Raw genomic sequence first — 24565 nt, forward strand, 5'->3', positions numbered from 1 at the left:
TACGGCCAACAGGATGGCAGCAACTTTCTTCTTTTTAATAAGTCTCGTCCCATTGTATTTCCGTCGAAGTGGAGGAACAGGTCATTGCCTTCCACAGCTTCTGAAACTTATTTCATGCCAGATGTCATAACAGAATGTCTCGCTTATGAATAAAAGTGACGGAAATTCTGAAGTCACCTTCCATCTGCATACATTCCTTAGGTTGACATCTTGACCGTCAGCTGTCTTCTTTCTTAAGGCAAATACTTCTTTCACGTGCCTTATTTGACAGAAATGCTCTCTTTTCATATTGTACACAGGAAATGGATTCTTCTTAGCTGACTTCTGGATGATATCCAACCACTGATCTGGACTGTACGCATCTTGCACTTGCAAGCAAACATAATTTAGAATTTTCATGAAATCTCTTTCAGAGGGCAACATCATGTGCCCACTAACAGGGAAGTAGTGTTCAATTACAAGAAATCTTCCAGTTGATATTATATACTTCCAAAACAGGGCTATGTTCCAGTTCTTATTTTGGCCACAGCAGTTATCAGATATTGCAATGAGAGTATCTTCTTTTATGTCATTCCATCAAAGTAATGTAAAATGCAGCTTAAAATTTCCTCTGATTCATGCGCAGCAGTAGTCTCATTCCACAAGAAGCAGTGCCCTTTATCCTTGCCACAGTCATTAACATTCAGGTCATGTAACCAAATTTTCCTTTTGTGAAAAGCTGGCCCACATCTTAACTTAGGAACTGGGAGAATCAGCTGCAAATCAAAAGTCACAACATGAATATTACTGTCTGCTTCTGCTCATTTTGTCTGGATTCAAATGTTAGTCTGCCCCACCTCTGCATGATGTTGGTGTAATTCCAGCTGACAGTCAAGGCTTGCTTTCAGCAGGGGGTCAACAATAGTCTCAGTTTTCACTTTTAGCATGTCACAAGTCTCACACATATCATTCTTTGGTGAGTTTTCTCCTATGTTATATTCTTCAGTGAAAATTTGCCTATACTTGAATGCAGATACAGGATAGGACATCTCCTTGCAGAAGACATTCTTATAGTGATCATATCAGGAGGTAACTCTTGAGTCTGCACCTAGGTACAATCTGCCAACATTGTTAGAGCATCTGTAGTGACTCTCATATTTCGGTATTTTGTTGTTGTGTTTCCTGATATGGTTAAGAGTTGTTTCAGAGTAAGCATGTAGATGCCCAGAATGTTTGCCATGTTTATCCTGGGTTAGTGTGCTCAATCCAGATATTTTCTTCTGCATATTTTCCCTGCGACCGAAATTATTATCCAGACCATGAATGGAGATTTTAATATCACTGCCACAACGTTTACAGAGTAGGAAATAGTAAAATTTCTCTGAGACTCACCAAATACTTTTTGATGACATGCAACAGCATTACATTTCATTGCACCAAATAAAAATGCATTTTAAACATTAAAATCACCTATTTTCCAAAATGTTTTGAACACTTTCATTACATTTGAATCCCCTACTTTGTCAAAATGCTTACAATGCTTACAATGGCACTGGCCATTAGGACCCACACTTTTTTTTACTTACAGTTTCTCCTGTATGCAAAAATATTCTTCACCTAAATTACGCCTCTTCTGTTTAATTTTGCACTGAGAATTAAACCTCAGCCTTTTCCAAGATGACCTCTTCACCTCTTCAAGCACCCCTTCCTGACTTGTTTGTGCAGCAACGATACACTGTTCATTTTTTTGGACAATACACTCTGATTTGCTATTAACCAGTATAACAACAAAAATTACTATTATTGTTACCATTAATATTATTACATGTAATAATGTACATGAAAAATGTGCATAACAAAAAGAAGTAGTGATTCTAATATAACCTCAAAATTCTTGTTCTTCAGGATCATAATGGTATGTACATGCACTTATCTTTATGTTCGTGAAACATACTAAATACAATATATTTAAAAATTAACATACCTATGAGTCACCTGAGTCATCAGGAATGTATTCTGAATCCTTCTCAGAAATATCAGTATCACTGGAAGTATACTCATCATCTTCTGTTGTGTTCAATCTTTCCATAATCTCAGAAGAAGTACATGGGTTATCTTTACTAGCCGCCATTTTCTCTGTCGCTTAACATTAGGTTTCTGCAACTGGCACTTACCAATTAACTTCTCCCTGTATCTGTTTCATGAATTTAGAACTACCAATAAATGTATTCCATCTCACAGATAGCATCAGTAGCCGTCCATCCCAAAATACATAGTGATGGAGTTTACCATTGTGTTCCCCAAGCCACTCAAATGTTTCTGTAGGTTTCTTTGGATATTATACTTATCTAATTATCTTACTTTCTGTGCTGTACTTAGATGACATTAGTTTACCCCCATGTTCTCTTTACTCCAGGTCTTGGTAGAGGTATTTATATTAAGTTTATTCGCAATTTTAAATTACTTCCACTAATTCATTCATTTAGCCAAAGAGCTACTTCCTGGATTCAAATCAACAATCTGTTTAACAGTTCCTAACTTCTGATGTTTGCTTCAATAAACTGTGGTAAAAATTTACTCAGATTTATGAAGAATAATCAACCTGGTACATATGAAATTGCACTAGTGTCTAGAATGCGTCTATACCAGAAAATTCTTTCCTGTGCACATTTGCACCTCATTATAGGTGTGAATGTTTCTCAACTATCTTTCCATTTTATAACCCAGTGTTCTGTTACAACTCTCTCTCTCTTTCCTTCTAAAAGCTCTATGGGTCCTTTCTTTTGCAGATCCACCTGACCTAAGGTGTAAGTGATCCTTCCCATAGGTCCACACAACCTTTATCTTCCTAAAATGTTGCCTTCAGGCACACAGCACCATCACTTTTCAATTCCTGTAGGAAGTATCCTATCCAGCTTATACTCTGTATTGTATTAAACTGGGGACCTAGAAACGACGGAGAGGCTTCATCCCACCTCAGCCCTCAGTAGTTTGCAGCCCCACAACAGGCCACAGCAGTCCACCCACCCTACCGCCACCCCAAGCTGAACCCACCCTGAGTGGACATCCCCCCCCCCCCCCTCCTCCTCCCATGGAAACATCTCATACCAGACAAGTGTAACCCCAAAACTTTTGCGCAGTAGAATAATTATGGTGTATGCTACGAGGAAATGGTGTTTGTACTGCAATTGCTGACACAGTGTAACTGAGGCAGGATAAGGGGAACCAGCCCACATTCGCTGAAGTAGAAGGAAAACTGCCTTAAAAACCATCCACAGGCTGGCCAGCACACTGGACCATGACACTAGTCCACTGGGTGGATTCGTGCCAGGAACCGTCCGACCTTCCTGCTCGGCAAGCAGTGCATAGACCATGCAATTAGCTGGGCAGGTAGCTTATATTCTCATAAGTAGAAGATGTTCCTCCTTCTACGTCTGACTCTAGTGATCATTTGCTTGAGTACATTTTCACCTTCCTCAGATCTGGCCTTACATTAATACTTACATCCCTTAACAGTTCAAAACTGATATTTTACCTTAATTGTGAAAGGTTTATAATCATTGTATACCTCTTCTCATGTGATACCTTTCACCAATAACTCTGTTCTACCAGATTATCTTGGTCTATGGTCATTATATGTTAACTTCTTTTTGTCCCTTTGCCTATTTTTAATTTAAAATGTTATAGGTATTTATTGGGATGAGTACTAAGTGGTACAGGTGAGCGTCTCCTCCTCTTTATAATATTTACATTACAAAATATATTTACTGAATTATCCATTAACTTTCAAATGTCTTAATTTTTTTTAAACCTTATCAATTTTTATAAATTTCATTGGGTCTTCCATGTTTGTGGCTTTATTTCCACATCATGACACTTCCTTCATGCCACAAGAATTCTGCTGCAATTCTTCCATCTTTCCATGTTTCCATAACTGATGTATCATGTGTGCATGTTCACCTGACACTTTTCTCATTGATTTGCTATATGCACCCTTTCCCATACGACATGTTGGGGGACAGGAGATCAACCAGTGAACCGCATTGTTTATTTCTTGAAAGAGTAACTGATTTTGAGATTTGAGTGTTTTTTCTTTGTTTTCTTTAGAGCTGTTAATTCCAGCTGTAAGCCTGCTAAATAAATGTCTCGAATTATACATGGGTTTGATTTCTGGCCTACATAATTGGTGTATTTGACGTGATCTTGTCATGACTGTATTGCTGTCGTTTCTCATTGTTGACAGTTCTAAAATTCCAATCTCTTTTTGCAGCTGCCAGATCTTGTCACTAAAGGTTTTCAAAAAATTACTTGCATCTTCCATGCTTAACAGATGCAATCCAAAACGTGTTATTGCAACTTAAAGTATTCTTATTATTACAACAGATCAGGGTCGACAATTCAGATCTAATCTGTTCAATGAACTGGCAAAACTGTGTGGATTCCGACACCACCACACAATCAGTTATCACATGATGAGCAAGGGGTTGGAGGAAAGGTGGCACAGAACACTGAAGAGGGCCTTCATGTCTCACCAACAGATTTGGACAGAGGTGCTACCAGTAGCACTTCTAGGTTTACAGACTGCATATGAGCCAGATATAGGTGCAACACTGGCGGAGATGGTTTATGGAGAACCACTGAGAATTCTCGCAGACTATCTCACAATGGCACCACTACCACCACAAACGGACGTGCCACTGCTGGTACAGAGCATTCATGAGCATTTGGCAAGGATGAGAGGGCCACCAGCATCCCGCCGTGGTGAACATCTGGTCTTGGTGCACAAAGTGTTGGCAGATCACTTGTACATCATGTTGTGCATGTATGCCGTACTGGCTCCTCTGCAACATCCTTATACTGGGCCCTACTGAGTACTGCAATGTGATACACATACTATTGATGTCTCACAAAATGGAAAAACTTTCAGGGAGTCCATTGAAAGAGACTAAAGAGACGACACCAAGATACCAGAGGACTTCAGGACAACCAGTCACACCTGTGCTCACACTGACACAACAGTCAGTCATCTGCACAAGAGCTGGATGACAAGTAAATTTCAAGTACTCCTACATCCCAAGAGCTTCACACTTTAAGGGGGGAGCTGTGTGGAAACAAGAGACCCACCAGTGAACTGCATTGTTTATTCCTTGGAAGAGTAACTGATTTTGAGAGCTGGATGTTTATTCTTTGTTTTTATTTAGAGCTGTTACTTCCAACTGTAAGCCTACTAAATAAATGTCTGGAGGTGTATGTGGATTTGATTTCTGACCTACAATGTGATACGTAACTATAAGTCATAAAATTTTATCTTAGTGTCATCATCATATTGTCCCATGTGTGTTGTTTCCCTCAGCCACCCTGTAAAGACAGTTTCTACATCTATATCTACATCTACATTCATACTCTGCAAATCACTATTACTTTCCCAAAACAGCTACAACAATTTACAACTGTTGTACTGATGGTTCCTGTATCTACATTCTTCCAGCATTCAGCCCTGTGCCCTTTATGACTGAAGCCCTCTTTGTGTTTTCCCCAGACTCTCTAACCTAAACAACCACCCAGTCCATGCCATACAGCCCTTGCATGTAGTGAACTCCTGACCTGTTCAGTTTGTAACTAAAAGAATAATGTATAATGACAACATAAATAGATTAAACTGGATGCTAGCACAAATAAAATGGTTTGAAAATAATAGCTTTTCATATGATAGCTTTGCTGCTGACTTCTATTACTGCTTTGATACCACATGCCCAGTTGTAATCACAAAAATGAAACAAACAAAAATTATAAACAAAAATATTTGGGTAAATAGTAATGTCACTGAAGCGAGGGAAAAATTAAAACTACTCCACAGTGCAATGCTGAATAATAGAGAGATTCCTGAGCTAAAGGAAGCCTTCAAAATATATCAAGCACACTATAAGGACTTACTTACACAGACCAGGAGCAACTATGTTGCAAATAAGCTTCAAAACTCACACAACGTAACTACTGGCATCTGGGCAGTCATAAACAGTTTTAGAACCGGCAATGACAAATCCTGCATGGACTTTACTATTAACCACAATGGCATGCTCATAAAAGACCAACTGGAAATTGCAAATATTTTTAATGAATATTTTTCTTCCGTAGGGGAAGCCATAAATGACAAACATAAAAACATGCACTACAGTTTTAAAGGTAATACATGTGGCCATAGTATATATCTAGCCCCCACAAGCTGTGCAGAAATAATGGGCATCATTAGCTCTCTAAAACCCTCTAATTCAGCTGGGCATGATGGCCTAAATACTAATGCTTTAAAAGCCTGTAGCCAAAATGTCTCTGTACCTCTGTCTGCAGCAGTCAACAATATAATAGAATCAGGCACCTTTCCAGACAGACTAAAAATAGCACAGGTAACACCCATTTTTAAGAAAGGTGACAACAACAAAATAGAAAACTACAGACCAGTCTCATTCCTTCCTGTCTTTTCCAAAATAGTTGAGAAAGTTATATACAACAGGATTATAAACTTTCTTAACAAACACAACCTGATGTTCGAAAATCAAAATGGATTCGTAAAAGGTAAATCAACTAGCACTGCAGCTGCTCAACTAATTGAAGAGGTGTTAGGGGGTACCAAAAGCAAGGAACATGTGGCAGGTGTATACCTAGACCTGGAAAAAGCCTTTGATTGTGTGAACGTTGACATCCTATTAGACAAGCTATGGAACATGGGCATTAGAGGCGCTGCTTATGACCTAATAAAGTGTTATATGAGCAATAGAAAGCAGTTTGTTCTACTTAAAATGGAAAGTGGTGTCTACAAATCAGAGATCAGTTGCATAAAATATGGGGTGCCCCAGGGCTTGGTATTGGGCCCCCTTCTGTTCTTGATCTATGTAAATGATATTAAATACTGTACTATAAATTCCAAAATTGTTCTGTATGCCGATGACACGTCCATTGTATGTAAAAGGAATCATGTAATGAACTGGAGGCCGAGTGTAATAATGTGACAAAAGAACTTGTTCAGTTTTTTAATGAAAGCCACTTAAATGTAAGCACCAGTAAAACATGTTTGATGGAGTTTAACAAAAGTAGTTTGAATAATGAAATTAAATTATACATGGGCAACGAATTGATAAAGAAAGAGTCTAGTGTAAAATTCCTTGGCGTAACAATCCAAAGCAACCTGAAATGGGACATACATATTGACTCTCTAGCAACTAAGTTGTCAAAAAATATATTTGCAATCAGTACTATTAGCAAGTTCGGTAGAGACACCGTAGTCCTAAAGACTGCATACCATGCTCTTTTCTCCTCTCACTTGAACTACAGTATTGAAATTTGGGGGGCAACAACCAAAGATAATCTAGATAAGCTACTCATTCTTCAAAAAAGGGGTGTGAGAATAATCTGTGTAGCAAAATATAGGGAATCTTGTCGCAACTTGTTTCCAAAAACAGAGGTGTTAACTGTTATAAACACATACATTCTAAAAGCCATATTGCTTGTGAAAAGACTGCACCCAAACACTTATTCAAATTTCCACCAGTACAATACTAGAAATAAAGAAAGATTTTACATTGGCAGCCACAGAACAGCACTTTATGAAAAGGGGCCTCAGTATGCGGGTATAAAATTAGCTAATGCACTGCCTAGAGCAGTCATGGCTCTTCCTACAATTAAACTGAAACATCAGCTTAAGAAATTTTTAGTAAAACACCCTTTCTACACATTAGAAGAGTACCATACCTATATGAAGAACAACAAATGCTCTGTGAAATTATGTGAATAGAAATAAGTAAACACCTTATTGTAATTTTGTTGTAAATTAATGATGTATTCAGAAGAATGTGTCTTGTGTATTGTACAAATAACTTTAATCATTACTGTTTCTTTGTACATGTGCAGTGTACCATTCGATGTTGAATAAAGCTATTATTATTATTATTATTAAGCTGAAACCCAACCACTTTATGGTGCAAGTTAAGGAATCTGCAGCCTACATGGTTGCAGAACCATCTGAGCTTCTGAGTCAGACCCTCCACTTGGCTCTGCCACAGAGGTCCACAATTGGTCCTGTCGGCTATGCTGCAAATGGTCAGCTCTGATTTCATGTCACAAGCAAGACTGAGAGTCTTTACCATTATGTTAGCTGCTTGAAACCAGAGAGAATCTCTTCTGGTCCAAAGTGACACTCATCATTGGTACCAAGGTGAGACACCACCTGCAGTTGTCTGACCCTGTGCTCTTCATGGCATCTGGAAAGACCAATTCCATGTCTGCAATGACTCTACTTGGTATGCACCTGGGGTGCACATTGGCTTTCTTCCCCATCTTGGTAGCCATGTCCCTAAGGGCCCCATAATGTGCATAAGATTTGAGATCACAACTATCAATAATCCCACCCTCTGTGATTGTTTGGATCTTGCAGGCTGTGAGGTTTCCTCTGAAACAGGACAGATGACAGCATTTGGCTAAGTGACAGAGTCAGCCACAGACAGCACCTGCAACCTGTTCGTCAACTAACCAGGGAGGCCTTATGTGTGGCCCCTGAGATGTCTTTTGCCACCTGCCACACCCTGAGGCAACTCCCCACTTGAATACAGGTGAGGGGTCAACCTCAGTGTGAGCAGTAACTGTGCTGGCCACCATTGAGGACTGATCAGAGGACTTGGACATGCTGGATGTCTACTGGATCCCCACGGCTGGCCCACAACAGTGGTGCCCATCCACTGCAGCTTCAAGCTGTGTAACCAAAGCCATCACAGCCTGGAGCTGAGAGTGAAGTATCACCAAATCAGCTCACATCCACACAAAACTATCACAGCCCTATCCATACTAGATACCATGGAAAACTACACTACACAGATAAATGGACTATCAGCATGTGCTGTAGAATTCTACTATAGATGCTGATGAAAATGCAGGAACTGTGTCTTTTAAATTAGATTGTACTAAGATTATTTGTATGAAGGAAGGGTTTCACCAATAGAAGCTTGTGAATATGATGTAACAGAAACACATAGTTGGTCCTCCTCTTGCAGAAATAAGAGAGGAAAAGAAACACTGGTATATTAATTCCAAAGAAAGAAACAAGATAGCCTGAAAGATTATGTCCCATATCAAAACGCCCACCCCAAGGAAGTTCCTTCAGGACTTTAGTCCTTCATTGTGACACCAACAATGAGAAGTTGGTTGGCATTCCCTACAGGATGGCCTTGTCACAACTTAACCATCACAGACCATAAAAAGTGACCCCAAAAAACCTCATTTTTAAGAATGTAAAGAAATAATGAACACCACATGGTGAATCAAAAATAGTACATCATCAATTGTCAAAGTCCTTTGTCCATCTATCTGTTGTGCAACTTATGGTACTACTACATCAATAACTCCCCTAGAATATCTTTGTAAACCCATCCATTGTCTACTAGATTTTATTAGCAAAAATTAACAAAAAAACTCCTGCACACAATCACAGAAAAAAATTCGTTGTTGACACTTATTGCCCCCCCCCCCCCCTCCACACACACACACATACACATATTTATCACCCCCTCCTCCATACCACTATTGCTCATATTCATCTGATGCATATCTGACACACTGACAGCAACTTATGATATGACATTCATACATGTATGTGAACTTTTATTGCAAACCTTTGCAAATACAACAAAAGTTTGTAAGTTGATAGAATTTGATGCTCTTTCTTCCTGTGTCTCAAAAATTTGTCAGTTTTTTAAGCAGAGCATTAGATTTTTGTAGTGGCTAATTCATCATTGTGTATCCCTTTCACTAACTCCACAAGTCAAATGTCACATGATTGTTTGAGCAAGGTCGATACTGTGTTGAGCCCTTTGGCATCTCTAAAAATCTTGAGCCTATTACAACAGACGCATTGTTTGTTAATCCCTGCCCTTCAGAATCCTTCAAAATAAATTTATATGAAAGCTCAGTAGCAAAAGCTTCATTTGTAAATGTAAGACAACCCCTAATTAATCTATTAAACAATGTAAAAACATTGACCTCAGCAGAAATAGTTCAATCTGTGAACATAAGATGGCCATGTATTTTTCAAATGACAAATTTGGGAAAAAAAACTCTTTTATAATTAGGCAAATATGGTAATTCTTTTTCCATAGCAATGTAATTCATTTCATGTTTATTTAAGTTACCACTTATAAAAGCAATGATGTTATGCTATCCTATATTTGGCTCCCATTCTCCCTGAGACAGTTCACATGCTATCCCGTATTTAGATGCATCTGTTGCTAGTTCTAATAATTCATTCATTTTAGGGTGTTGCAATATGAGTGCATTTACTAAAAACAGCTTAATGTTTTAAAAAGCTTCTGATGTTCCTATGTCCCATACCCACTTTGATTTTTGCTTTAACAGGGATAATTTGGGTCATTCATTTGTTGTCATTGTATGTATCTACAATAAAATCCGACTAAACAGGGGAATGAAAATAAATGTTTTACATTTTATGGATTGGGACACTCAATCATTCGTATGCATTCCAGGTTAGGTTTGGTCCATGAACTCCTTCCAGATAACCAAGAAACTTATTTTTTTTCTAACTCCTCCCAGATTTGCCTGTTGATTAGAATTATGCCTGCCATTAGAAATAGGTGTAAAAGAGGGATCAGCTGTTTTCTGTACATGTTTTTCTACAAACTCTTGCATGCATCACTTCAAGGCAGGTAAAGTGGCATGAGGACTCAAAATTTCATTGAATACCCTACCTTGCTTGACTATCTCTTCCATTTCTTTAGTATTATACATTTCCTTGTTAATGGTATAAAATTTTTATGAATATCTTTAAAATGTTCATCAACTTCACTGCGAACTAAATCACACTGATAATTTATTTCCTTTCATAATTCATTTGGTAAATTAGAGATTACATTTTCCAATGTAGAAATTCTATTTCCATGTGCTGATATTACTCTTAGTATTTCTTCTTGTTTCATATTTGTTCTATGCCCTTGAGCTCAAACAGTTTCCTCTTGTTTAGCATTAATTCTATCCTCATATGCCTGGACCACTTTCTCTAGTACAGTATCAATATTAGCTAGTTATGCTTTAAGAGTTTCCTTTTTTTAGTACTAATATTAGCTACTTCTGCCTTAATATCATCCCCTCAAGCTTCAAAATCTTCCTGGAATTTTTTAAACATGTCCTCTTGAAATTTATCCAATGAAGCTGTTATATCTACTTCCTGTGCCTCAGTTGGTTACAGGTGTAGGACGTTACTATTAAACTCAATGGTTTGTCTATGTCACTCCTTTACAGTGTCCAATATGAACATACAATTTTGTCACATGTTTGTAGCTAAAACAGCTCACCATGTCATTACTGCATGCTGTGGTGAACTGGGGTTGAGCTACTGGCTGACTCTGAACATGGATTATTTCGCTGTAGCAGGCTGCTGCTGGAACTGATATGATGTGGTTCTTGAGATGTAACTGCATGGCAGCACAAACCGCGTGCCAAGTTGAAGTGCTCTCGTGAGACCCATAAGTTGTTAAGATGTCATTAAACTCCTTCTCTGAGCCTGACACAAACTCTTCCATGTTGCAAGTTGAATTTTATGTACTTGCCTCATGTCTACTCTTTCATAAACAAATACAGCAATATACTAGTTGAGTCTGTTAATAAAGACAGCCAGAATTTATATCCTTCAGTTGTCCACAAATTTCTTCCTCTTTATCTCTCAGACAAACACAGATGTCTTATTCTGTAATATATGAATAATTTTAATGTGACTATATTATGTGTGTACTTTTAGACATTCTGTTGTTAACTCCCATTGTTCTTGAAATGCCGTGTATGTTTTTTATTTTTATGTATTAATTTTTTTTAAAAAAAGAATCTGCCTGTTTGGCTCTTTATTTGCACCTTCTCTTCATGTCCTTCACCGAGGTCAGCAAATAGAATGTTTTCTTTATCTTTTTTTTTCCTAATGGGGTGTTAAAAATAGGACGTTGAAATAATCCACTAGCTGTTCCATAACTTTCGTATCTTGCTAGGTTTCTTGCTTTTCTTACTGTTTCTTGTGGTTTGCCATATGATACCAATGTTGCAAGGGCCTTGGTGTTGAGTACCCTTGAACTGTGACACATAATCTCTCCCCTGGACTTCGATCTGTTGCATTGAAGATGCTGAAAGAGGCTTTTCTTATTCCAGTGGAATTACATAATCACAGAAGTTGAACTCAATGTATTTCCTATCATGTAAAACTCTAACTTATCTTAATGAATCAACTACATATTCATTACATTCCAGACTGTCCATGCATGTGACTCACACAAGACTGAGATTAATAGTACAATAAAATCTGAATATCAATGCTATGATGATTTATTTGGAATCATGATGGTCACGTGCACTCCATGCCTTTCCCTCACAGCTCCACAGAGCAAATTACTCCACCCAGTAGGCAGAAGCACTAGTCCACGGCTTGCATCACCAATAGCACAGCATTGGTACAATTGCAATATGCACAAAACATCAAAAAACCTCCCAAAAGTAGGCTGCTTCCCTCTTACTAACTACCTTAACCAACGAACATCTGTAGGTACCCAGTGGATATCAAGGATGTTTAACATGTCATTCTATGAATGACCATGTTAAACCTCACAAGAAGTTGGGTGTAAGTGTGGCTTAGGGATGGGCTAGGATGAGATCTTGGTTGCGTGGGCAGCAGAATGTCATTGTAGCAGAGTTGGGAAGAGCATGGGTAGATTTACCATCATTTCCAGGTTTTATGATAGACACTCTTAAATTTTGGTGACAGACATGGTTTAATTACTCCATTTGGGAGTGGTAGTGGTTGTTGAGAGAGGTTCTTCTCTGCAGTTAGTTCTTGGGGGTGGTGGGAAGGTTAGGGGTGTGTTGGGATATGGCAATATGGTAATCAGTTTGCATACTAGATTTAGGAGGTAGTGTCTGTCTGTTAAGGCCTTTTGAGACCTTCAGCATAATGGACAAGTGACTACTTGTCACTGCTGATGTATCATCCATGGGAGGCAAGGATGAATGTGAGCAATGTTTTGACCTAGAAGGGGTGACAACTGTCAAAGTGCACCTACTACTGATGGTCAGGAGGCTTCATGTCGACGGAGATATGGATGGAGCTATCAGAGACGTAAGTCAATGTCAGTGACGTGGCAAATTGAGCTGAGGAGACCCACATGAAGGGGATGTGGGAGAAGGTGTTGAGGTTATGAAGAAGTGAGGATAGGTTGTCTTGGACCTGGGTCCAGATCACAAAGTTATCATCAATTAACCTGAACCTAAGAGATGTGGGGTCTTGGGAGGCTGGGAAGATTTCCTCTGGATGGTCCATAAACAGGTTCTCATAGGAGGGTGCCATGCAGGTACCCATAACTGTGCCATGGATTTGTTTGTACACTGCAGCACCAAAGAAACTGGTATAGGCATTGTAACGTCCTTTGGATCTTCGGTCTTGACTAACACTCAGTGGTAGGGCAATGAGATTGTTATTTCTTATGTATCAGTATCGACATTACAAGCAGAACATTGATGAACTGAACTTGCGACTTGTGTGAGATATTTACTTCACCAAATGTTGTAATTAAATTGTTTGTAATTGATGGTTTATCAGTCACTATTTAAATATTAATGATAAGTTCAAATTAGTTCCAGTGACACCAAATTCCCTATAGACTGGTTGTAATCTCAAATCTATAATCAGTCATAACAGTGTTATTAATTCCTAACGTCAAGGAGTTTCTATATAAGTGCCGAGCGCTTCAGTCAAATAATATTGCAGCACGTTATCTCTATAAATAATATTGTAAAACTTGAATGATAAATGCATGAATTGACACAATATGATGGTTTATTAAACAATATTAGAAACTTCCTAACAGAGCCATGAGGAAGAAGCTTTCCCAGGTGTTGGGGGAATTATAAATTATGTACTTTGTAGCTATTGCCAAGTTCCATAGTCCATTAGTTATTACGAATGAAATTGTCTGTCTGTGTTCACTTCCTAAATAGTGTTAACTTCAGGTTATCTAATTAAAAGTCACTTCTGTCTAATATATGCAAGCCCTCTATCTGAATTCTAAATAACATAATATTTGAAGCCAAAGTATCGTTTCACTACATCATAGTAGCTCTAATTGCGCCTACATATATGAGCATTCAAAAGTATGACCTGCTTTGGCTAACTCTCGTAATGTAGTGACAATGGATTGAATTATCCTTAGCCATTACTCATGAATCTCAAAGAGTACTCACACGGAGTATTCTTTCGGAACGTGCAGTTTCTACTTTGCAAATTTTATTTATAATGATTTTGCGATTTACTATGATTTTGAATTTTGAGTTTGACTTTACTGGAATCCTATCTTTCTTTCATATGTTAATAAATTACTAAGTGTTAGATTCCTCATTCAATCACTGGTTAATATCCAAATAATAGTGTTCACTGGAAATTTGTTTGCTTATTCATTTTTCATGGAATTTGGAACTTGTTTTGGAGAAATCTTTGGGAATTTTGGAGCTAATTTTTTATTTTCATTTCTCGTCCAAGGAAGTGGTATTACATTCGCTCCCCGGACGATTATCAGTGCATTCCCTTTTGTAAACACAAGAGGGTGCTCTGATTATCGGACAAATGTGGGTACTAGTTGCTTTCTTGTGGCTCAATACATTCTATGTCATAACAGAATACTATTTGTACAAAAATTTTTAAAATATGGGCTTAACAATATTGCCCTCTAAAAATTTCACCAATTCTAAACTAATAATTTAAATATTTCACCACTAATATTACAAAGCCCTAAGGAATTTGTCTGTTTAAAAATTTCATACTTAAGTATTTCAGGCATAAAGTAATTTAGAACTAATCTTAAATATTGTCGTAGTTATGAAAAGTATCAAAATTAATCTCATTATAAAATAATTAAATTTTATATATTTGTTTTGTCTTTGTGGCGACGTCCGGGGAGTGTGCAGACACGATGTCTGGAACGATGATCTGCAAGTGATGATCAGCTCCCCATCAGGACGTTTAGCACAGAATAGAGTTGGACCAGACCATGTGGGCAGGGATCACAGCCTGATCATCTGCTACCTCTGTTGCGTTCCAGTTATATAGGCAGCATGAACTCAAGCGACGTATCATTTCAGTCTATGCTACCTCTTCATTAACAAGTAGCAGATGTAGATCTTCTTGTCTGCTGCCTCTTGATTGGCTAGCAACAGACATATATTTTATTGTTGGCTGCCTCTTGAATGGCTAGCAGTCAACACAGTTCTTCTAGTCGGCTGCCTCTTGAATGACTAGCAGTCGACACAGTTCTGCTAGCTGAGATGACTATGAATGTGTTGAATGAACAGGTGAGCGTCCTCTGCTCATGGTGTCTTCTTTTAAATGAGGAGTAGTCATTAGACAGCAACTCAAAGTTTTGGATGATCACGGGAAGTAGCAGGCAGCAGCTATTACCCCCCCCCCCCCCCCCCCCCCCCCCTCCGATGGTTGTCTGCATACTTGAGCACCCCCCAGCAGTTTTACTTCCATCACTGGCAGGGTTGGCATGACATGAAGGCCACAGCGGTCATCTGACAGCTGCTATTGGTTTTCCATACTCGAACAGTTGACATAGAACAAAAATCTCATTAATATACCCAATCACATTTAGTACAGAACACTCAGGATATTTTCAGGTGGTCCATCTGTACGGGATTCAATCACAAGTTTATTATAGGATACTTTGGTTTCAGTACTTGGTGTAAGTTCATAAGTACATAAGTTTGTCTGGGGATAGAACTTTGACTCACCTACCATCGAGTTCCAGTTCAATGGGATGACGTCTATCAGTGATTTGTATTTACAGTTCACCTACCTCACGATGTCACACGAATTAACACATGACACTTTTCACTTACACGTGTTCTGTGATTGTAACAACTCAGCTTAGTCAGTTTTCATAATGAAAACATACCTACTCCTACCATTCATTAGTGGTCAATCATAACACGAAAATCGTTGTACCATTAAATGTACATAAATAAGGTTACATACAATCACCATTTACTAATAGTTATATAAGTCATAATTAAGGTATATATGTATGTGTCTCTTTGTTACATATGAAATTACCCTTGAGTTCATAAAGCAAGTGATTAGTCATATAGGTCTATGAGATCATTTTATAGTCTGAAACTTGTGCAACAAGTAGAGACATCTAATAATAAACCAACATCTCGTGCACTTGATAGTTCTTTTCTGATTTAATACTGAAACACTATTATCATTCTTACTTAAATAAATTAATACTTACAACTATATCTATTATTAGTATTTGCATAAATAAGTTTCATTTCAACAAACATAAACCATTCTAATAAGTATTTGTTCAGCAACATGGATAATGTTCTGAATATCTTTTCTTTTTTTATGCTATTTCTATTATCATTGGAAACAAACGGACATATAAAAGTAGAACTACTAACTAATATGAATGTCTTTTCTGGCATAGTTCGTAAAATTTGTCGAATAATTCACAAATAATGTGGTAATTGACACATGTATATATAACTCTATTTCAAGTCACATCTATGTCCAAAACCATTTTAAATCTTGATGGCTAAACATTCCTTTGATCACTCCTTTTGTATTCTACAGAATATAATTTCCAGGATGAGGTATTTTTGTTATCATGAAAGGACCCTCGTATTTTAATTGCCACTTCTTATTCAGTCATTTTATAGCCGATGACTTTGGATGATATCTTAGAATAGTGTTACCTCCTACTCGGTATTTAATAGATTTTATCATAATATGCTTTTCTTAAATGAGCATGGTGCTGGATAGCAACACATACTTGATTATGAAGTGTCGTTTTATTTACTGTTATGGTTTCATTTAATTTAGGTAAATCTTCATTCCATTGGTTAGACTGACAACACCCAAAGAAAACATCATAAGGAGGAAACCTCATGGATGAATGTGGTAAATGATTATATATGTTTTCAAAAGTCTGTAAACACTCAACTCAACAATAGTGTTGATGAGAAATTACGTCCTCATAAATCGATTTTATTCACGAAACACCCGTTCAATAGGGCTACTCTTTGGGTTAAACCTGGCAATCTGGATGTGCACAATACCTTCCCCGCATAGACACTCCTTCCAAGCCCTACACAAGAAATATGAGGCATTGTCTGTTAGTAAGGTTTTTGGGTTTTCAACTTGGACTACGTACTTTTCTTTCAAGATTCTCCCCATGAGTTTCATTCTCACAGATATCAGTGAGTATATCTTCATTAGCTTAGTAAATAAATCATAAAATGCTATCACATATTTAAAGTTACCTTTGGAAGTTGGTAAAGGACCCATTACATCACATGACACTAGGTTAAGAACATCCTGTACTACTATGGGTCAAAGTTCAGTTTCAGTAGAATAATTGATAGGTTTCATTTTCTGGCAAATCATACAAGTTCTCAATACTTTCTGCGCAATATATTTCAGGTTAGGATAATAGGCATAAGCTGCTATTGACTTAACACATTTACCAGCACTGGCATGACCCCATGATAAATGTGTTTGCCAAAGAAACTTTATCACATATGCAGAAGGAATACAAAATTTCCATTGACGAAATAAATCCTTATTTTTATAAAATAAAACCTTATTATGTAGGCAAAATTTGTTATTTTTGAGACTGTCCTTATCGTCATAAAGTGATTGTCTAATTAATTTCCATTCAGAATCTTGTTCTTGTAGATCAAAAATATTTTTACACATGAATTTTATATCCTTTTCATACAAATTATGTTGAATCAGCATGACACAAAAGTTACCAGTTCTATTTGCTACTGCTACCATTCCTGTGGCACTACGTGGTAGTCCAGACAGTGCGTCTGTTATCACATTGTCTCTGCCATGAATGTGCCTTATGTCTAATAAATATTCCTGCAATAGCAAGGCACACCGAATTAATTGGGCGTATAGTAATCTACATGTCATTAAAAAAGTTATTGCTTGGTGGTCACAATATGCAATAATTGGCTTACCATAAATAAAATACCTAAACTTTTTTAATGACCACACTATGGCTAAAATTTCCAGCTCTGTAGTGGTATACATTCTTTCACAACTGGTGAGCATGCAACTTGTGAAGCATATAACTTTAATGGTATTAATATCTTCAGGAATATTGATTTGAAACAATGTTGCCCCTCAACCCATGTCTGAAGCATCAGTAGCTATATAAAATTGCTTATCCATCTGATGATGATGTAGTATTTGGACATTTAATAACGCGTGTCGTATTTTTTCAAATGCCTTGCAAGACTCAGGTGTCCAATGCCACAAAGTGTTTTTCCTTAACAAATTTAACAAACTATCTTGGTTCAATACCTGATCTGGTAAAAATTTTCTAAAGAAGGATACTAGTCCAAGAAATGATTTTAACTGCTTACGATTACCAGGGTATGGGCATTCACTTATGGCTTTTAATTTCCTAGGATTTGGAGTTATGCCTAAAGGAGAGATAATATGACCAAGAAATTCAACTCTTTCTTTCCTGAACTCAGATTTGGAAAGGTTTATGGTTACTGTATAATTTTGAAGCTTACAAAACACTCATCGCAACAACTCCAAGTGATGCTCCCATGTAACAGTAGCCACTAGGAGATCATCAACATACAATGTCACTTCATTAACCAAATCTGGGCTCAACACAATATCAAGTGTGGAAATGAAAACTCCACCACTGATATTCAACCCAAAAGGCATAATTTTAAAATGATAACTCTTACCCATAAAAATAAAAGCTGTATACTTCCTAGATTCTTCATCTAAAGGGACCTGCCAAAACAAACTATGGAGGTCTATGGAGGATAGATACTTTACACCATAGAAACGCTGTAACAATTCATCTAGATTTTCTGGCCTTATTTGGGCAGGTACTAAGATTTTATTAATATTCCTAGTGTCAAGTACCAATCTTACATCTCCATTAGGCTTTATTACTGCTAAGAGTGGACTACTGTATTCCAAGTTGGATGGTTCAATGATACCACATTCTAACATCCGTTGAATTTCTATCCTAACCGCTTCACATTTTGACCAGGGTATAGAATATGTGGTCTTACAATAGGTGTCATGAGGTCTCACATGCATTCTATATTTAAATCCTCTAATCACACCAGGGTGACTATCAAAAGCTGGAGCATATTCATGTAACAACTCTGATAGCTCCTGTCGTTGTACGCTAGACAAAGATTCTGATTCTCTTGTTTTATCTCGTATAATTTGTTCAAGATCTGGATTGGGATTAGCTACTGACAAGTTCTCAGTGTCACACAATAATACATTACTTTAATTACATACTACTGATAGATTCTGACAATATTTATCAGGAATCCTCATTTCTTTCAATAGAGACAGCTCAACAATTCCGTTGACTGTGTGTAAAGTACATACTCCTTTTTTTATGTCGATGACTGCCCGGTTGTCAGCCAAATAATTCCACCCTCAAATGCATGGTACGGATAATGATCAGGTAGGTGCTCTTAAGTCTTTCCTCCTGATTACATAGTTCCACCATCACTTGAACTTAAATGGGTTTAACAGAAGCACCAAAAGCACCATAAACAGTACATCCCATAAAAAGTAGGTACTTTCTCAACTCTATTAATACAATTGAATAAATCGAATGACATCACATTTCTTGTAGCCCCTGTGTCTATCAGTACGTTTACAGGTATTCCATTTATCTTATCAACTATCACAGCTTGAACATGTTCTTCTGGTTCCAAACGTTGCGTAGTTGCCTCACTCATCAATTCATCTCTGATATCTATCCCTGCATTGCATCTTAGCAAACCTACACAATGATTGTCAAGACCTCCGTTGCTCGTACCAGCCACACCCGGAAATCTGGGACTGGCTAGCCCTAGTTTGTTGGATTCACAGATTCACTACGCAGTTCTTCAACAATCTCTGCAACATGCACATTATGGTTTTGGGAATTATACAGAGGATTTTGGACCTCTGCTGCACCATTTCCTAAGGGAATGGCCGCAGAAGCATTCTAACCTGAAGAATTTTGTATATTACCTGAGTTCATTTGGTTAACCCAACGAGAATGAGTCGGAACCCATTGGAATGACTGATTCTGATTTCCAGTATTATTTGGTTCTTGACTTATCTACAGTCTACTATCATTAAATCTTCTTTTTCGATTCTGTATATTAGATTCATTAAAACGTGTAACATTCACCTCCGATGAAGTCGGTCCTTGATTATACGTATTTCTATTGGTTTGGTTATTATAATTTTGATTATGGACCTTTTTATTTGTTAAAGTTACACCTACATTGTATATCTCTGTTATCAGTTTTCCACTGTTTGTTGGTATTATTCTGAGAATGATTACCATTGATACTAAAATGCAGACTTTCACAGCCGGAAATGTCATGTCCATTATAATTATCCGGGCTGTTATGCCGTGGTCGGTTGATGAATTCTGTGTCAATTCCCAACATTTCATCTCCGACTGCGGGGGACATCTTCTACAGGGAGGCAATCGAAATCGCTAGACACCCTAATAATTTCAATCAAAAGGAGGAGGGCATGAAATTAAATGGTATATGGATGCCAGTCTTAAAGAAGATGTGTACCACTCGTCCACTACTGGGTGATGACAACGGCGATCAACAGCGACGGACAGCGGCCAATTGCACTGACGTTTTCAAAACACGTGACATCATGCCACGGCACGGGAGTGCGTGGACATGGAATTTAGTGGCAGTCAGTAGTGAGCCAGTGGGTGTGTTGGACCTTCCATCGACCTACTGACCCCCTTGAAGATGACTCCCGCAGTCGGAGATGAAACATTGGGAATTGACACAGAATTCATCAACTGACCACGGCATAACAGCCCGGATAATTATAATGGACATAATGATTACCATTATTGTAATTATTACTGTTACCATTCTTATAGTACAGTTCTCTGTTATTTAAGTGACAGAAATCCTCCTGTATAATGTCAATAGAGTCAATTGCAGCTAGAAATTGTTCAAAGTCATCATGTGGAGCATGAACTAATATCTCACAGATATTAATTGGAAGGCTTGTGTTCAAAACACAAATAACCTCATGATGTGATATCGGCTCCATCCAATACCAAGTTTTATTCATATATTTCTCAAAATATGAATGTAATGTTCGTCTTTTTGGATTGTAAACATCGGGATTGTATACTTCTTTATGCAAATGTTCCTGTTTACTAGTGGATCAATACTTAGCTAAAAACAGTTTTTCAAACTCATGTCAGGTTTGTCACATTTCACTAATCTCGCTGGCCCAGAGTGAAGCCTCTCCGACCATTTTAGAGACTATGAACTGGATCTTATCCTTTCTGTCCACACCTTGGGGAATATTCTCTTAAAACTATTGATACAGATCTTAGGATGAATAGTATTCTTTTCACATGAGAATATTGGGAATTGTCTGCTTTTAAAGATGCTATTTTCAATTTTAATCAAAGACAATGCAGTTTGTTGAGTAAACGATTCTGTATTGGGCAAAGAACTTTCCTCACTATCGATTCCTGCTGCTTTTGATTCATAACGTAATTTTTTTCAGGGCAAACATTATAGTTTTGACTTTTACTGGCTATTTCCCACCTGCTTTGGCTACGCTCCTTTACACTTTCGTTCAGAATGGCACCAAAACGACTGGTACTCTCCATTTCTATTGGAATTTTGTTGACTACTTTGTTCTTAATAATACGAAACTCCTCTTTGAGCTGTTCTAAGTCTTCAAAATTGTTGTTGTTGTTGTGGTCTTCAGTCCTGAGACTGGTTTGATGCAGCTCTCCATGTTACTCTATCCTGTGCAAGCTTCTTCATCTCCCAGTACTTACTGCAAACTACATGCTTCTGTATCTGTCTAGTGTATTCATCTCTTGGTCTCCCTCTACGATTTTTACCTTCCACACTGCCCTCCAATGCTAAATTTGTGATCCCTTGATGCCTCAGAACATGTCCTACCAACTGGTCCTTTCTTCTTGTCAAGTTGTGCCACTAACTCCTCTTCTCCCCAATTTCATTCAATACCTCCTCATTAGTTATGTGATCTACCCATCTAATCTTCAGCATTCTTCTGTAGCACCATGTTTCGAAAGCTTCTATTCTCTTCTTGTCTAAACTATTTATCGTCCATGTTTCACTTCCATACATGGCTACACTCCATACAAATACCTTCAGAAATGACTTCCTGACACTTAAATCTATACTTGATGTTAACAAATTTCTCTTCTTCAGAAACGCTTTCCTTGCCATTGCCAATCTACATTTTATATCCTCTCTACTTCAACCATCATCAGTTATTTTGCTCCCCAAATAGCAAAACTCCTTTACTACTTTAAGTGTCTCATTTCCTAATCTAATTTCCTCAGCATCACCCGACTTAATTTGACTACAGTCCATTATCCTCATTTTGCTTTTGTTGATGTTCATTTTATATCTTCCTTTAAAGACACTGTCCATTCCATTCAACTGCTCTGCCAAGTCCTTTGCTGTCTCTGACAGAATTACAATGTCATCGGCGAACCTCAAAGTTTTTACTTCTTCTCCATGGATTTTAATACCTACTCCAAATTTTTCTTTTGTTCCTTTACTGCTTGCTCAATATACAGATTGAATAACATCGGAGAGAGGCTACAACCCTGTCTCACTCCCTTCCCAACTGCTGCTTCCCTTTCATGTCCCTTGACTCTTATAACTGCCATCTGGTTTCTGTACAAATTGTAAATAGCCTTTTGCTCCCTGCATTTTACCCCTGCCACCTTTAGAATTTGAAAGAGAGTATTCCAGTCAACATTGTCAAAAGCTTTCTCTAAGTCTACAAATGCTAGAAATGTAGGTTTGCCTTTCCTTAATCTTTCTTCTAAGACAAGTCGTAAGGCCAGTATTGCCTCACATGTTCCAATATTTCTACGGAATCCAAACTGATCTTCCCCAAGGTTGGCTTCTACCAGTTTTTCCATTCATCTGTAAAGAATTCACGTTAGTATTTTGCAGCTGTGGCTTATTAAACTGATTGTTAGGTAATTTTCACATCTGTCAACACCTGCTTTCTTTGGGATTGGAATTATTATATTCTTCTTGAAGTCTGAGGGTATTCCGTCTGTCTCATACATCTTGATCACCAGATGGTAGAGTTTTGTCAGGACTGGCTCTCCCAAGGCTGTCAGTAGTTCTAATGGAATGTTGTCTACTCCCGGGGCCTTGTTTCGACTCAGGTCTTTCAGTGCTCTGTCAGACTCTTCACGCAGTATTGTATCTCCCATTTCGTCTTCATCTACATTCTCTTCCATTTCCAGAATATTGTCCTCAAGTACGTCGCCCTTGTATACACCCTCTATATACTCCTTCCGCCTTTCTGCTTTTCCTTCTTTGCTTAGAACTGGGTTTCCATCTGAGCTCTGGATATTCATACAAGTGGTTCTCTTTTCTCCAAAGGTCTCTTTAATTTTCCTGTAGGCAGTATCTATCTTACCCCTAGTGAGATAAGCCTCTACATCCTTACATTTGTCCTCTAGCCATCCCTGCTTAGCCATTTTGCACTTCCTGTCGATCTCATTTTTGAGACGTTTGTATTCCTTTTTGCCTGCTTCATTTACTGCATTTTTATATTTTCTCCTTTCATCAATTAAATTCAATATTTCTTCTGTTACCCAAGGATTTCTACTAGCCCTCGTCTTTTTACCTACTTGATCCTCTGCTGCCTTCACTACTTCATCTCTCAGACCTACCCATTCTTCTTCTACTGTATTTCTTTCCCCCATTTGTGACAATTGTTCCCTTATGCTCTCCCTGAAACTCTGTACAACCTCTGGTTTAACCAGTTTGTCCAGATCCCATCTCCTTAAATTCCCTACTTTTTGCAGTTTCTTCAGTTTTAATCTACAGCTCATAACCAATAGATTGTGGTCAGAGTCCACATCTGCCCCTGGAAATGTCTTACAATTTAATACCTGGTTCCTAAATATCTGTCTTACCACTATATAATCTATGTGATACCTTCTAGTATTTCCAAGATTCTTCCATGTGTACAACCTTCTTTTATGATTCTTGAACCAAGTGTTAGCTATGATTAAGTTATGCTCTGTGCAAAATTCTACCAGACGGCTTCCTCTTTCATTTCTTTCCCCCAATCCATATTCACCTACTATGTTTCCTTCTCTCCCTTTTCCTACTCTCGAATTCCAGTCACCCATGACTATTAAATTTTCGTCTCCCTGCACTACCTGAATAATTTCTTTTATCTCATCATACATTTCATCAATTTCATTATCTGCAGAGCTAGTTGGCATATAAACTTGTACTATTGTAGTAGGTGTGGGCTTCGTGTCTATCTTGACCACAATAATGCATTCACTATGCTGTTTATAGTAGCTCACCCGCACTCCTATTTTTTTATTCATTATTAAACCTACTCCTGCATTACCCCTATTTGATTTTGTATTTATAACCCTGTATTCACCTGACCAAAAGTCTTGTTCCTCCTGCTACCGAACTTAACTAA

At 37.8% G+C, this 24565-nt stretch overlaps 1 protein-coding gene across 3 annotated transcripts in view; it reads left to right on the forward strand.

Moving 5' to 3' along the window:
- LOC124798095 (proton-coupled folate transporter-like) overlaps nt 1-24565 on the forward strand; it is a 263038-nt gene that overhangs the window by 18112 nt on the left and 220361 nt on the right. The gene's annotated exons all lie outside the window — the stretch shown is intronic.

The sequence above is a fragment of the Schistocerca piceifrons genome, chromosome 5 (assembly GCF_021461385.2).
Source record: "Schistocerca piceifrons isolate TAMUIC-IGC-003096 chromosome 5, iqSchPice1.1, whole genome shotgun sequence".
NCBI classification, from domain to species: domain Eukaryota; kingdom Metazoa; phylum Arthropoda; class Insecta; order Orthoptera; family Acrididae; genus Schistocerca; species Schistocerca piceifrons.